At 42.4% G+C, this 16,457-nt stretch overlaps 1 protein-coding gene across 1 annotated transcript in view; it reads right to left on the reverse strand.

Annotated features, from left to right (window-relative positions):
* Positions 1-16,457, reverse strand: part of TAF1C (TATA-box binding protein associated factor, RNA polymerase I subunit C) — a 385,888-nt gene that overhangs the window by 188,866 nt on the left and 180,565 nt on the right. The gene's annotated exons all lie outside the window — the stretch shown is intronic.

A 16,457-nucleotide genomic window follows, 5' to 3' on the forward strand; every position in this document is an offset into this window, starting at 1 on the left:
AAGAAACAATACATCTGCATTGACATTGTAGGATATAGCAATAAAAAGTAAATTTAAGCTTACCTGATAAATTAATTTCTTCTACGATATGACGAGTCCACGGATTTCATCCTTACTTGTGGGATATTAACCTCCTGCTAACAGGAAGTGGCAAAGAGCACCACAGCAGAGCTGTATATATAGCCCCTCCCTTCCCTCCACCTCCAGTCATTCGACCGAAGCTAGGAAGAGAAAGGAAAAGCCAAAAGGTGCAGAGGTGACTGAAGTTTGTAAAAAAAATAAAAAAAATAATAAAAACTAAATCTGTCTTAAAAAATGACAGGGTGGGCCGATCGTAGAAGAAATTAATTTAGCAGGTAAGCATAAATTTACTTTTCTTCTACAAGATATGACGAGTCCACGGATTTCATCCTTACTTGTGGGATATAATACCAAAGCTACAGGACACGGATGAAAGGGAGGGAACAAAACAGGAACCTAAACGGAAGGCACCACTGCTTGAAGAACCTTTCTCCCAAAACCAGCCTCAGAAGAAGCAAAAGTATCAAATTTGTAAAATTTGTAATAAGTATGAAGAGACGACCAAGTCGCAGCCTTGCAAATCTGTTCAACATAAGCATTGTTTTTAAATGCCCATGTGGAAGCTACAGCCCTAGTGGAATGAGCCGTAATTCTTTCAGGAGGCTGCTGTCCAGCAGTCTCAAATGCCAGGCGGATGATACTCTTCAGCCAAAAAGAAAGAGGTAGCCGTAGCTTTCTGACCCCTACGCTTTCCAGAAAAAAACAATGAATAATGAAGATGATTATTGACGGAAATCCTTAGTCGCCTGCAAGTAAAACGTCAAGGCACGAACCACGTCCAAGTTATGCAACAGACGCTCCTTCTTAGAAGAAGGATTAGGACATAAAGAAGGAACAACAATTTCCTGATTAATATTCTTATTGGAAACAACCTTAGGAAGGAATCCCGGTTTAGTACGTAAAACCACCTTATCAGAATGAAAGATAAGGAGAGTCACATTGTAATGCTGAAAGCTCAGAAACTCTACCAGCAGAAGAAATAGCAACCAAAAACAAAACTTTCCAAGATAACAATTTAATATCTATGGAATGCATGGGTTTAAACAGAACCCCTTGAAGAACACTAAGAACTAAATTCAAACTCCAGGGTGGAGCACTTGGTCTAAACACAGGCTTAATTCTGGTTAGAGCCTGACAAAAAGACTGAACATCTGGAACATCTGCCAAACATTTGTGTAGAAAAATTGACAAAGCAGAAATCTGTCCCTTTAAGGAACTCGCTGATAACCCTTTCTCCAATCCTTCTTGGAGAAAAGACAGAATCCTGGGAATCCTAACTTTACTCCATGAGTAGCCCTTGGATTCACACCAAAAAAGATATTTACGCCATATCTTACGATAGATCTTTCTAGTGACAGCCTTACGTGCCTGTATCAAAGTATCGATGACCGAATCGGAGAATCCCCGCTTAGATAAAATCAAGCATTCAATCTCCAAGCAATCAGCTGCAGAGAATTTAGATTTGGATGTTGGAAAGGTCCTTGAATGAGAAGGTCCTGTCTCAATGGAAGTTTCCACGGTGGCAGAGAGGACATATCCACTAGATCCGCATACCAAGTCCTGCGTGGCCACGCAGGCACGATCAGAATTACTGAAGCTCTCTCCTGTTTGATCCGAGCAATCAAGCGGGGAAGGAGAGGAAACGGTGGAAACACATAAGCTAGGCTGAACGACCAAGGCATCTATCAGTTCGGCCTGGGATCCCTCGACCTGGATCCGTATCTTGGAAGCTTGGCATTCTGTCGAGATGCCATCAGATCCAATTCCGGTCTGCCCCATCGGAGAATCAGTGAGGCAAATACCTCCGGATGGAGTTCCCACTCCCCCGGGTGAAAGGCCTGTCGGCTTAAAAAAAAACAGAATTTATGGATACCTGATAAATTTCTTTCTCCTACGGTGTGTCCGGTCCACGGTTTCATCCTTACTTGTGGGATATTCTCTTCCCCTACAGGAAATGGCAAAGAGAGCACACAGCAAAAGCTGTCCATATAGCCCCCCCCTCTGGCTCCACCCCCCAGTGATTCAACCAACGGTTAGGAGAAAAAGGAGAAACTATAGGGTGCCGTGGTGACTGTAGTGTACAGAAATAAAAATTTTAAACCTGACTAAAAGCCAGGGCGGGCCGTGGACCGGACACACCGTAGGAGAAAGAAATTTATCAGGTAAACATAAATTCTGTTTTCTCCTACATTGGTGTGTCCGGTCCACGGTTTCATCCTTACTTGTGGGAACCAATACCAAAGCTTAGGACACAGATGACGGGAGGGAACAAGTCAGGTAACCTAAACGGAAGGCACCACAGCTTGCAAAACCTTTCTCCCAAAAACAGCCTCCGAAGAAGCATAAGTATCGAATTTGTAAAATTTGGCAAAAGTATGCAGAGAAGACCAAGTCGCTGCCTTACAGATCTGATCAACAGAAGCCTCGTTCTTGAAGGCCCATGTGGAAGCCACAGCTCTAGTAGAGTGAGCTGTAATTCGTTCAGGAGGCTGCCGTCCGGCAGTCTCATAAGCCAATCGGATGATGCTTTTCAGCCAAAAGGAAAGAGAGGTAGCAGTAGCTTTCTGCCCTCTCCCCTTACCAGAATAAACAACAAACAAGGATGATGTCTGTCTGAAATCCTTTGTTGCTTCTAAATAGAATTTTAAAGCACGGACCACATCTAGGTTGTGTAACAAAAGTTCCTTCTTCGAAACAGGTTTCGGACACAGAGAAGGAACAACTATTTCCTGGTTAATGTTCCTGTTGGAAACCACTTTTGGAAGAAAACCAGACTTGGTACGTAAAACATAATTTATGTAAGAACTTACCTGATAAATTCATTTCTTTCATATTAGCAAGAGTCCATGAGCTAGTGACGTATGGGATATACATTCCTACCAGGAGGGGCAAAGTTTCCCAAACCTCAAAATGCCTATAAATACACCCCTCACCACACCCACAATTCAGTTTAACGAATAGCCAAGAAGTGGGGTGATAAAAAAGTGCGAAAGCATATAAAATAAGGAATTTGAATAATTGTGCTTTATACAAAATCATAACAACCACAAAAAAAGGGCGGGCCTCATGGACTCTTGCTAATATGAAATAAATGAATTTATCAGGTAAGTTCTTACATAAATTATGTTTTCTTTCATGTAATTAGCAAGAGTCCATGAGCTAGTGACGTATGGGATAATGACTACCCAAGATGTGGATCTTTCCACACAAGAGTCACTAGAGAGGGAGGGATAAAATAAAGACAGCCAATTCCTGCTGAAAATAATCCACACCCAAAAATAAAGTTTAACGAAAAACATAAGCAGAAGATTCAAACTGAAACCGCTGCCTGAAGTACTTTTCTACCAAAAACTGCTTCAGAAGAAGAAAATACATCAAAATGGTAGAATTTAGTAAAAGTATGCAAAGAGGACCAAGTTGCTGCTTTGCAAATCTGGTCAACCGAAGCTTCATTCCTAAACGCCCAGGAAGTAGAAACTGACCTAGTAGAATGAGCTGTAATTCTCTGAGGCGGAGTTTTACCCGACTCAACATAGGCAAGATGAATTAAAGATTTCAACCAAGATGCCAAAGAAATGGCAGAAGCTTTCTGGCCTTTTCTAGAACCGGAAAAGATAACAAATAAACTAGAAGTCTTACGGAAAGATTTCGTAGCTTCAACATAATATTTCAAAGCTCTAACAACATCCAAAGAATGCAACGATTTCTCCTTAGAATTCTTAGGATTAGGACATAATGAAGGAACCACAATTTCTCTACTAATGTTGTTGGAATTCACAACTTTAGGTAAAAATTCAAAAGAAGTTCGCAACACCGCCTTATCCTGATGAAAAATCAGAAAAGGAGACTCACAAGAAAGAGCAGATAATTCAGAAACTCTTCTGGCAGAAGAGATGGCCAAAAGGAACAAAACTTTCCAAGAAAGTAATTTAATGTCCAATGAATGCATAGGTTCAAACGGAGGAGCTTGAAGAGCTCCCAGAACCAAATTCAAACTCCAAGGAGGAGAAATTGACTTAACAGGTTTTATACGAACCAAAGCTTGTACAAAACAATGAATATCAGGAAGAATAGCAATCTTTCTGTGAAAAAGAACAGAAAGAGCAGAGATTTGTCCTTTCAAAGAACTTGCGGACAAACCCTTATCTAAACCATCCTGAAGAAACTGTAAAATTCTCGGTATTCTAAAAGAATGCCAAGAAAAATGATGAGAAAGACACCAAGAAATATAAGTCTTCCAGACTCTATAATATATCTCTCGAGATACAGATTTACGAGCCTGTAACATAGTATTAATCACAGAGTCAGAGAAACCTCTTTGACCAAGAATCAAGCGTTCAATCTCCATACTTTTAAATTTAAGGATTTCAGATCCTGATGGAAAAAAGGACCTTGTGACAGAAGGTCTGGTCTTAACGGAAGAGTCCACGGTTGGCAAGAGGCCATCCGGACAAGATCCGCATACCAAAACCTGTGAGGCCATGCCGGAGCTACCAGCAGAACAAACGAGCATTCCTTCAGAATCTTGGAGATTACTCTTGGAAGAAGAACTAGAGGCGGAAAGATATAGGCAGGATGATACTTCCAAGGAAGTGATAATGCATCCACTGCCTCCGCCTGAGGATCCCGGGATCTGGACAGATACCTGGGAAGTTTCTTGTTTAGATGGGACGCCATCAGATCTATTTCTGGAAGTTCCCACATTTGAACAATCTGAAGAAATACCTCTGGGTGAAGAGACCATTCGCCCGGATGCAACGTTTGGCGACTGAGATAATCCGCTTCCCAATTGTCTATACCTGGGATATGAACCGCAGAGATTAGACAGGAGCTGGATTCCGCCCAAACCAAAATTCGAGATACTTCTTTCATAGCCAGAGGACTGTGAGTCCCTCCTTGATGATTGATGTATGCCACAGTTGTGACATTGTCTGTCTGAAAACAAATGAACGATTCTCTCTTCAGAAGAGGCCAAAACTGAAGAGCTCTGAAAATTGCACGGAGTTCCAAAATATTGATCGGTAATCTCACCTCCTGAGATTCCCAAACTCCTTGTGCCGTCAGAGATCCCCACACAGCTCCCCAACCTGTGAGACTTGCATCTGTTGAAATTACAGTCCAGGTCGGAAGCACAAAAGAAGCCCCCTGAATTAAACGATGGTGATTTGTCCACCATGTTAGAGAGTGTCGAACAATCGGTTTTAAAGATATTAATTGAAATATCTTCGTGTAATCCTTGCACCATTGCTTCAGCATACAGAGCTGAAGAGGTCGCATGTGAAAACGAGCAAAGGGGATCGCGTCCGATGCAGCAGTCATAAGACCTAGAATTTCCATGCATAAGGCTACCGAAGGGAATGATTGTGACTGAAGGTTTCGACAAGCTGCAATCAATTTTAGACGTCTCTTGTCTGTTAAAGACAGAGTCATGGACACTGAATCCATCTGGAAACCCAGAAAGGTTACCCTTGTCTGAGGAATCAAAGAACTTTTTGGTAAATTGATCCTCCAACCATGATATTGAAGAAACAACACAAGTCGATTCGTATGAGATTCTGCTAAATGTAAAGACTGAGCAAGTACCAAGATATCGTCCAAATAAGGAAATACCACAATACCCTGTTCTCGGATTACAGACAGAAGGGCACCGAGAACCTTTGTAAAAATTCTTGGAGCTGTAGCTAGGCCAAACGGCAGAGCCACAAACTGGTAATGCTTGTCCAGAAAAGAGAATCTCAGGAACTGATAATGATCTGGATGAATCGGAATATGCGGATATGCATCCTGTAAATCTATTGTGGACATATAATTCCCTTGCTGAACAAAAGGCAAGATAGTCCTTACAGTTACCATCTTGAACGTTGGTATTCTTACATAGTGATTCAATATTTTTAGATCCAGAACTGGTCTGAAGGAATTCTCCTTCTTTGGTACAATGAAGAGATTTGAATAAAACCCCATCCCCTGTTCCGGAACTGGAACTGGCATAATTACTCCAGTCAACTCTAGATCTGAAACACATTTCAGAAATGCTTGAGCTTTTACTGGATTTACTGGGACACGGGAAAGAAAAAATCTCTTTGCAGGAGGTCTCATCTTGAAACCAATTCTGTACCCTTCTGAAACAATGCTCTGAATCCAAAGATTGTGAACAGAATTGATCCAAATTTCTTTGAAAAAACGTAACCTGCCCCCTACCAGCTGAGCTGGAATGAGGGCCGCACCTTCATGTGGACTTAGAAGCAGGCTTTGCCTTTCTAGCTGGCTTGGATTTATTCCAGACTGGAGATGGTTTCCAAACTGAAACTGCTCCTGAGGATGAAGGATCAGGCTTTTGTTCTTTGTTGAAACGAAAGGAACAAAAACGATTATTAGCCCTGCTTTTACCTTTAGATTTTTTATCCTGTGGTAAAAAAGTTCCTTTCCCACCAGTAACAGTTGAAATAATGGAATCCAACTGAGAACCAAATAATTTGTTACCCTGGAAAGAAATGGAAAGTAAAGTTGATTTAGAAGCCATATCAGCATTCCAAGTTTTAAGCCATAAAGCTCTTCTAGCTAAAATAGCTAGAGACATAAACCTGACATCAACTCTGATAATATCAAAAATGGCATCACAGATAAAATTATTAGCATGCTGTAGAAGAATAATAATATCATGAGAATCATGATGTGTTACTTGTTGCGCTAAAGTTTCCAACCAAAAAGTTGAAGCTGCAGCAACATCAGCCAAAGATATAGCAGGTCTAAGAAGATTACCTGAACACAGATAAGCTTTTCTTAGAAAGGATTCAATTTTCCTATCTAAAGGATCCTTAAACGAAGTACCATCTGACGTAGGAATAGTAGTACGTTTAGCAAGGGTAGAAATAGCCCCATCAACTTTAGGGATTTTGTCCCAAAATTCTAATCTGTCAGACGGCACAGGATATAATTGCTTAAAACGTTTAGAAGGAGTAAATGAATTACCCAATTTATCCCATTCTTTGGAAATTACTGCAGAAATAGCATTAGGAACAGGAAAAACTTCTGGAATAACTACAGGAGCTTTAAATACCTTATCCAAACGTTTAGAATTAGTATCAAGAGGACCAGAATCCTCTATTTCTAAAGCAATTAGTACTTCTTTAAGTAAAGAACGAATAAATTCCATTTTAAATAAATATGAAGATTTATCAGCATCAACCTCTGAGACAGAATCCTCTGAACCAGAAGAGTCATCAGAATCAGAATGATGATGTTCATTTAAAAATTCATCTGTAGGGAGAGAAGTTTTAAAAGATTTTTTTACGTTTACTAGAAGGAGAAATAACAGACATAGCCTTCTTTATGGATTCAGAAACAAAATCTCTTATATTATCAGGAACATTCTGCACCTTAGATGTTGAAGGAACTGCAACAGGCAATGGTACTTTACTAAAGGAAATATTATCTGCTTTAACAAGTTTGTCATGACAATCAATACAAACAACAGCTGGAGGAATAGCAACCAAAAGTTTACAGCAGATACACTTAGCTTTGGTAGATCCAGCACTAGACAGCGATTTTCCTGTAGTATCTTCTGACTCAGATGCAACGTGAGACATCTTGCAATATGTAAGAGAAAAAACAACATATATATAAAGCAAAATTGATCAAATTCCTTAAATGACAGTTTCAGGAATGGGAAAAAAATGCCAAAGAACAAGCTTCTAGCAACCAGAAGCAATGAAAAATGAGACTTAAATAATGTGGAGACAAAAGCGACGCCCATATTTTTCGCGCCAATAAGACGCCCACATTATTTGGCGCCTAAATGCTTTTTGGCGCCAAAATGACGCCACATCCGGAACGCCGACATTTTTGGCGCAAAATAACGTCAAAAAATGATGCAACTTCCGGCAACACGTATGACGCCGGAAACTGAAACAAATTTTTTGCGCCAAAAAAGTCCGCGCCAAGAATGACGCAATAAAATGAAGCATTTTCAGCCCCCGCGAGCCTAACAGCCCACAGGGAAGAGTCAAATTTTTGAAGGTAAGAAAAAATGATTAAATCAAATGCATTATCCCAAATATGAAACTGACTGTCTGAAAATAAGGAAAGTTGAACATTCTGAGTGAAGGCAAATAAATGTTTGAATACATATATTTAGAACTTTATAAACAAAGTGCCCAACCATAGCTTAGAGTGTCACAGAAAATAAGATTTACTTACCCCAGGACACTCATCTACATGTTTGTAGAAAGCCAAACCAGTACTGAAACGAGAATCAGCAGAGGTAATGGTATATATAAGAGTATATCGTCGATCTGAAAAGGGAGGTAAGAGATGAATCTCTACGACCGATAACAGAGAACCTATGAAATAGACCCCGTAGAAGGAGATCACTGCATTCAAATAGGCAATACTCTCCTCACATCCCTCTGACATTCACTGCACGCTGAGAGGAAAACCGGGCTCCAACTTGCTGCGGAGCGCATATCAACGTAGAATCTAGCACAAACTTACTTCACCACCTCCATCGGAGGCAAAGTTTGTAAAACTGAATTGTGGGTGTGGTGAGGGGTGTATTTATAGGCATTTTGAGGTTTGGGAAACTTTGCCCGCTCCTGGTAGGAATGTATATCCCATACGTCACTAGCTCATGGACTCTTGCTAATTACATGAAAGAAAACTACCTTATCTGTATGGAATACCAGATAGGGAGAAGTACACTGCAAAGCAGACAATTCAGAAACTCTTCTAGCAGAAGAAATAGCAACCAAAAACAGAACTTTCCAAGATAGTAACTTAATATCTATGGAATGTAAGGGTTCAAACGGAACCCCTTGAAGAACTGAAAGAACCAAGTTTAGACTCCATGGAGGAGTCATAGGTCTGTAGACAGGCTTGATTCTGACTAACGCCTGTACAAACTCCTGTACATCTGGCACGGCTGCCAGACGTTTGCGCAACAAAACAGACAGAGCAGATATCTGTCCTTTTAGAGAACTAGCTGACAAGCCTTTGTCCAAACCCTCTTGGAGAAAAGAAAGTTCCTTGGAATTTTAATTTTACTCCAAGAGAATCCCTTGGATTCGCACCAACGGATATATTTTTGCCATATCTTATGGTAAATTTTCCTAGTCACAGGTTTTCTGGCTTGAACCAGAGTATCTATAACTGAATCTGAAAACCCACGCTTAGATAGAATCAAGCGTTCAATTTCCAAGCAGTCAGTTGCAGAGAGACTAGATTTGGATGTTCGAATGGACCTTGTACTAGAAGATCCTGTCTCAAAGGTAGCTTCCATGGTGGAGCCGATGACATATTCACCAGGTCTGCATACCAAGTCCTGCGTGGCCATGCAGGAGCTATTAGAATCACTGAGGCCTTCTCCTGTTTGATCCTGGCTACAAGCCTGGGAAGGAGAGGGAACAGTGGAAACACATAAGCTAGATTGAACGACCAAGGCTCTACCAATGCATCCACTAGTGTCGCCTTGGGATCCCTGGATCTGGACCCGTAGCGAGGAACCTTGGAGTTCTGACGAGACGCCATCAGATCCATATCTGGAGTGCCCCATAGTTGAGTTAACTGGGCAAAGACCTCCGGGTGGAGTTCCCACTCCCCCGGATGGAAAGTCTGACGACTCAAATAATCCGCCTCCCAGTTGTCTGGGATGTGAATTGCAGATAGATGGCAGGAGTGATCCTCCGCCCATTTGATGATCTTGGACACCTCTCTCATCGCCAAGGAACTCTTTGTTCCCCCCTGATGATTGATGTACGCTACAGTCGTCATGTTGTCCGACTGATATCTTATGAATCTGGCCTTCGCTAGTTGAGGCCAAGCCAGGAGCGCATTGAATATCGCTCTCAGTTCCAAAATGTTTATCGGGAGAAGAGACTCTTCCCGAGACCATAGACCCTGAGCTTTCAGGGAGTCCCAGACCGCGCCCCAGCCTAAGAGACTGGCGTCGGTCGTGACAATGACCCACTCTGGTCTGCGGAAACTCATTCCCTGAGACAGGTGATCCTGAGTCAACCACCAGCGGAGTGAGTCTCTGGTTACCTGGTCTACTTGAATCTGGGGAGACAAGTCTGCATAATCCCCATTCCACTGTTTGAGCATGCACAGTTGCAATGGTCTTAGATGAATTCGAGCAAAAGGAACCACGTCCATTGCTGCAACCATTAATCCTATTACCTCCATGCACTGAGCTATGGAAGGCTGAGGAATAGACTGAAGAACTTGACAAGCGTTTAGAAGCTTTAACTTTCTGACCTCTGTCAGAAAAATCTTCATTTCTACAGAATCTATTATTGTTCCCAGAAAGGGAACCCTTGTGGACGGGGACAGGGAACTCTTCTCTATGTTCACCTTCCACCCGTGAGACCTGAGAAAGGCTAAAACAACGTCTGTATGAGCCCTTGCTTTGGAAGGGGACGACGCTTGGATTAGAATGTCGTCTAGGTAAGGTGCTACAGCAATGCCCCTCGGCCTTAGAACCGCTAGAAGGGACCCTAGTACCTTTGTGAAAATTCTGGGAGCAGTGGCTAAACCGAATGGAAGAGCCACGAACTGGTAATGTTTGTCCAGAAAGGCGAGCCTCAGGAACTGATAATGATCTTTGTGGATAGGAAAATGCAGGTACGCATCCTTTAAGTCCACGGTAGTCATATATTGACCCTGGATTGTTGGTAAAATCGTCCGAATGGTTTCCATTTTGAATGATGGAACTCTGAGGAATTTGTTTAGAATTTTTAAATCCAGAATTGGCCTGAATGTTCCCTCTTTTTTGGGAACTACAAACAGGTTTGAGTAAAAACCCAGACCTTGTTCTGCTGTTGGAACTGTGGTTATCACTCCCATTTTTAATAGGTCTCCTACGCAATGTAAGAATGCCTGTCTCTTTATCTGGTCTGAAGATAAGCGAGACATGTGGAACCTTCCCCTTGGAGGAAGTTCCTTGAACTCTAGAAGATACCCCTGAGAGACTATTTCTAGTGCCCAGGGATCCGGAACATCTCTTGCCCAAGCCTGAGCAAAGAGAGAAAGTCTGCCCCCTACTAGATCCGGTCCCGGATCGGGGGCTACCCCTTCATGCTGTCTTGGTAGCAGCAGCAGGCTTCTTGGCCTGTTTACCCTTGTTCCAGCCTTGCAATGGTTTCCATGCTGGTTTAGGCTGGGAAGTGTTACCCTCTTGTCTAGAGGCTGCAGAGTTAGGAGCCGGTCCGTTCCTGAAATTGCAAAAAGAACGAAAATTAGATTTGTTCTTAGCCTTGAAAGGCCTATCCTGTGGGAGGGCATGGCCCTTTCCCCCAGTGATGTCTGAAATAATCTCCTTCAATTCTGGCCCGAAAAGGGTCTTACCTTTGAAAGGAATATTAAGCAATTTTGTTTTGGACGACACATCCGCCGACCAAGATTTTAGCCAAAGCGCCCTACGCGCCACTATTGCAAAACCTGAATTTTTCGCCGCTAATTTTGCCAATTGAAAAGCGGTATCCAAAATAAATGAATTAGCCAACTTTAGTGCGTGAATTCTGTCCATGACTTCATCATATGGAGTCTCCTTTTGGAGCGAATTTTCTAGTTCCTCGAACCAAAAAGACGCCGCCGTGGTGACAGGAATGATGCACGAAATTGGTTGAAGAAGGAAACCTTGCTGAACAAATATCTTTTTAAGCAATCCTTCCAATTTTTTATCCATAGGATCTTTGAAAGCGCAACTGTCCTCAATCGGAATAGTTGTGCGCTTGGCTAATGTTGAAACTGCCCCCTCTACCTTAGGGACCGTTTGCCATGCGTCCCTTCTGGGGTCGACAATGGGGAACATTTTCTTAAATATAGGAGGTGGAACAAAAGGAACACCTGGCTTCTCCCACTCCTTAGTCACTATGTCCGCCACCCTCTTGGGTATCGGAAAGGCATCAGCGTGCACAGGGACCTCTAAGAATTTGTCCATTTTGCACAACTTCTCTGGAATCACCAAAGAGTCACAATCATCAAGAGTAGCTAGCACCTCCTTAAGCAGGGCGCGGAGATGTTCTAGCTTAAATTTAAATGCCACGATATCAGGTTCTGCCTGCTGAGAAATTTTTCCTGAATCAGAAATTTCTCCCTCAGACAGACCCTCCCTCACTGCCAATTCAGATTGATGTGAGGGTATAACAGATAAATTATCGTCAGCGCCAACTTGCTCATCCTCTGTATTTAAAACTGAGCAATCACGCTTTCTGGGAAATGCTGGCAGTTTGGATAAAAGATTTGCTATAGAATTATCCATTACTGCTGTTAATTGCTGCATAGTAACAAGCATTGGCGCGCTAGATGTACTAGGTATTGCCTACGCGGGCAAAACTGGTGTTGACACAGAAGGAGAGGATGATGAACTATCCCCACTACCTTCATTTGAAGAATCATCTGGGGCAACCTTATTAAATGTGAAAGTACTGTCCTTACTTTGTTTGGACGCCATGGCACAATTTGCACATACATTTAAAGGGGGAACCACCTTGGCTTCCATACACACAGAACATATGCTATCTGAAGGTACAGACATGTTAGACAGATTTAGGCAGGCAATTAATGCAATAAATACGATTTTAAGCAAAACCGTTACTGTCTCTTTAAATAATAAAAGAGCCCACTTTATTTCTGAATGTTTGAAAAACTATCAAGGAAATATCCGATTTTTATAAAATTTACACCCCAGTGTCTTAATGCTTTGAGAGTATTGCACACCAAATTTCAAGTCTCTAAACCCTTAAATGAGCAAACCGGAGCTAATAGTTCAATTTACCGGTTTAAACACACTACAGTCCCTGCCACAGACTTTGCTGCGGCTTTTACCTTCCTTAGGGGTTATTCACCACAGAAATAAGCCTTCCGGAGTCCGTTTCTCAGCCACAGGACCCTCTCACATGAAGCTGCATGCACTGCCTTTAGAAGTAACTGCGAAAATGAGGCCTCCTCCCTCTGCATACCAGAGTGAAGGGGCCTTTCTGACTAGATTAGGCGTCTAAACAACTGCCAGGCGTAATAAAAACGTTCCCAAAAGTGTTTCAAAGTTCACAAAACACTCCAAATGACATATAAATATGATATAAACAAATCAATTTAGCCCACAATAGTGTCAACCAGCATAGAGCCCAATTTATAAGCCTTAATTCTGTTACGGAGTCTAAGAAAATGGCTTACCGATCCCATAAGGGAAAACTGACAGTCTTCTAGCATTACTATGTCTTGTTAGAAAAGAGACTGGTCATACCTGGAGAAGATAAGTCTGCAAACTGTTCCCCCCAACTGAAGTTCTCTGGTCTCAACAGTCCTGCGTGGGAACAGCAATGGATTTTAGTTACTGGTGCTAAAATCATACTCCTCTTTTAACAGAACTCTTCATCACTTTCTGTTGTAGAGTAAATAGTACAAACCGGCACTATTTTAAAATAACAAACTTTTGATAGAAGAAATAAAACTACAACTAACACCACATACTCTTTACCATCCCCGTGGAGATGCTACTTGTTCAGAGCGGCAAAGAGAATGACTGGGGGGCGGAGCCAGAGGGGGGGCTATATGGACAGCTTTTGCTGTGTGCTCTCTTTTTACCATTTCCTGTAGGGATAAGAGAATATCCCACAAGTAAGGATGAAACCGTGGACCCGACACACCAATGTAGGAGAAAAATGCTTCCCAGTTGTCCACTCCTGGGATGTAGATTGCTGACAGATAACAAGAGTGGACCTCCGCCCATCGAATTATCTTGGATACTTCTGTCATCACTAGGGAACTCCTCGTTCCCCCCCAATGATTGATATAAGCCACAGTTGTGATGTTGTCTGACTGGAATCTGATGAATTTGGCTGAATCCAACTGAGGCCATGCCTGAAGCGCATTGAAAATTGCTCTCAATTCCAGAATATTGATTGGAAGTAGAGACTCCACCTGAGTCCAAACACCCTGAGCCTTCAGGGAATTCCAGACTGCACCCCAGCCCAGTAGGCTGGCGTCCGTTTTCACTATCACCCACGAGGGTCTGCAGAAACACTTCCCCTGGGACAGATGATCCGGCGACAACCACCAAAGAAGAGAGTCGGAGGAGGAGATAAATTTGCATAGTCCCCATTCCACTGTCCGAGCATGCACAGCTGCAGTGGTCTGAGATGAAAATGAGCAAACAGAATGATGTCCATTGCCGCCACCAACAATCCAATTACCTCCATACACTGAGCTACTGATGGCCGAGGATTGGACTGAAGGGCTCGGCATGCACGTAGAATTTTTGACTTTCTGACCTCCGTCAGAAATATTTTCAGGTCTACAGAATTTCCCAAGAAGAGAACCCTTGTCCGTGGAACTAGTGAACTCTTTTCTAGGTTCACCTTCCATCCGTGAGTTCTCAGAAAGGACAACACTGTGTCTGTATGAGACCTTGTCAGATGATAAGTTGATGCCTGAATCAAAATATCATCCAGATAAGGCGCCACTGCTATGCCCTGTGGCTTGAGAACCGCCAGAAGGGACCCTAGAACCTTCGTGTAGATCCTGGGTGCTGTGGCCAACCCGAAGGGAAGAGCCACGAACTGAAAATGTTTGTCCAGGAAGGCAAACCTTAGGAACTGATGATGATCCTTGTGGATAGGAATATGAAGGTATGCATCCTTCAAGTCCACGGTAGCCATATATTGACCCTCCTGGATCATTGGTAAAATTGTTCGGATGGTCTCCATCTTGAAGGATGGAACACTGAGAAACTTGTTGAGACTCTTGAGGTCTAAAATAGGTCTGAACGTTACCTCTTTTTTGGGAAACACGAAAAGATTTGAGTAAAATCCCTGTCCCTGTTCTAATCTTGGAACGGGACAAATTACTCCCATAGTAGAGAGGTCTTTTACACAACGTAAGAACGCCTCTCTTTTTATCTGGTTTACAGACAACTGTGAAAGAAGAAATCTCCCTCTTTGGAGAAAATTTTTGAATTCCAGTTATACCCGTTGGTCACGATTTCCAGTGCCCAGGGATCCTGAACATCTCTTACCCAAGCCTGGGTAAAGAAAGAAAGTCTGCCCCCTACTAGATCAGGATCGGGGGCCGTCCCTTCATGCTGTCTTTGTAGCAGCAACGGTCTTCTTCGGTTGCTTAGCCTTGTTCCAAGCCTGGTTGGGTCTCCAGACGGACTTGGCCTGAGTAAAATTCCCTTCCTGCTTTGTGAAGGAAGAGGAAGAAGAGGGTACTCCTTTAAAATTTCGAAAGGAACGAAAATTATTTTGTTTACCCTTCATTTTAACAGACTTATCCTAAGGTAGAGCGTGACCTTTACCTCCAGTAATGTCAGAAATGATTTCCTTCAACTCAGGCCCAAATAGGGTCTTCCCCTTGAAAGGAATAGCTAAGAGCTTTGATTTAGATGACACATCAGCAGACCACGATTTTAACCATAACGCTCTATGCGCTAAAATGGCAAATCCTGCATTTTTCGCCGCCAACTTAGCAATTTGAAAGGCGACATCTGTAATAAAAGAATTAGCTAGCTTGAGAGCCCTAATTCTATCTAAAATGTCCTCTAAAGGGGTCTCAACCTTCAGAGACTCTTCTAGAGCATCAAACCAAAAAGCTGCTGCAGTAGTAACTGGAACAATGCAAGCTGTTGGTTGTAAAAGGAAACCCTGATTAATAAGTAATTTATTTAGAAGACCCTCTAACTTCTTATCCATATGGTCTTTGAAAGCAAAACTGTCCTCAATAGGAATAGTTGTACGCTTAGCCAGGGTAGATATAGCTCCCTCCACCTTAGGGACAGTCTGCCAAGAGTAACGATTGGTGTCTGATATGGGATACATTTTCTTGAAATTAGGAGGAGAGAACGGTATACCCGGTCTGTCCCATTCCTTCTTTATAATTTCCAAAATTCTTTTAGGAACCGGAAAAACATCAGTGTAAGTAGGTACCTCTAGATATTTGTCCATTTTACACAATTTCTCTGGTGGAATCACAACAGGGTCACAGTCATCCAGAGTCGCTAAAACCTCCCTAAGTAACAGGCGGAGGTGTTCCAGCTTAAATTTAAAGGACATAACGTCCGAATCTATCTGAGGTAACATACTTCCTGGGTCTGAAAGTTCTCCCTCAGACAACTATTCCCTGACCCCCCAACTCAGAGCCCTGTGAGAGTACATCGGAAATAGCCAACAAAGCATCAGAGGACTCAGTATTCACATTAATTTCTGTCCTACTGTGTTTACCCTGTAACACTGGTAACTTAGATAATACCTCTGTAAGGGTAGTTGATATAATGAAGAAATGAGCCTGGGGTGGGTGGGAGGGAAACTATCTTCCATAGGCTACCTGTTGTTTGCATAGCAGTGGAACAGCTGAGATGTATGTCTATTTTCTTTTAAAACTGGGGT

This window comes from Bombina bombina, chromosome 2, assembly GCF_027579735.1.
Source record: "Bombina bombina isolate aBomBom1 chromosome 2, aBomBom1.pri, whole genome shotgun sequence".
Lineage (NCBI taxonomy): Eukaryota > Metazoa > Chordata > Amphibia > Anura > Bombinatoridae > Bombina > Bombina bombina.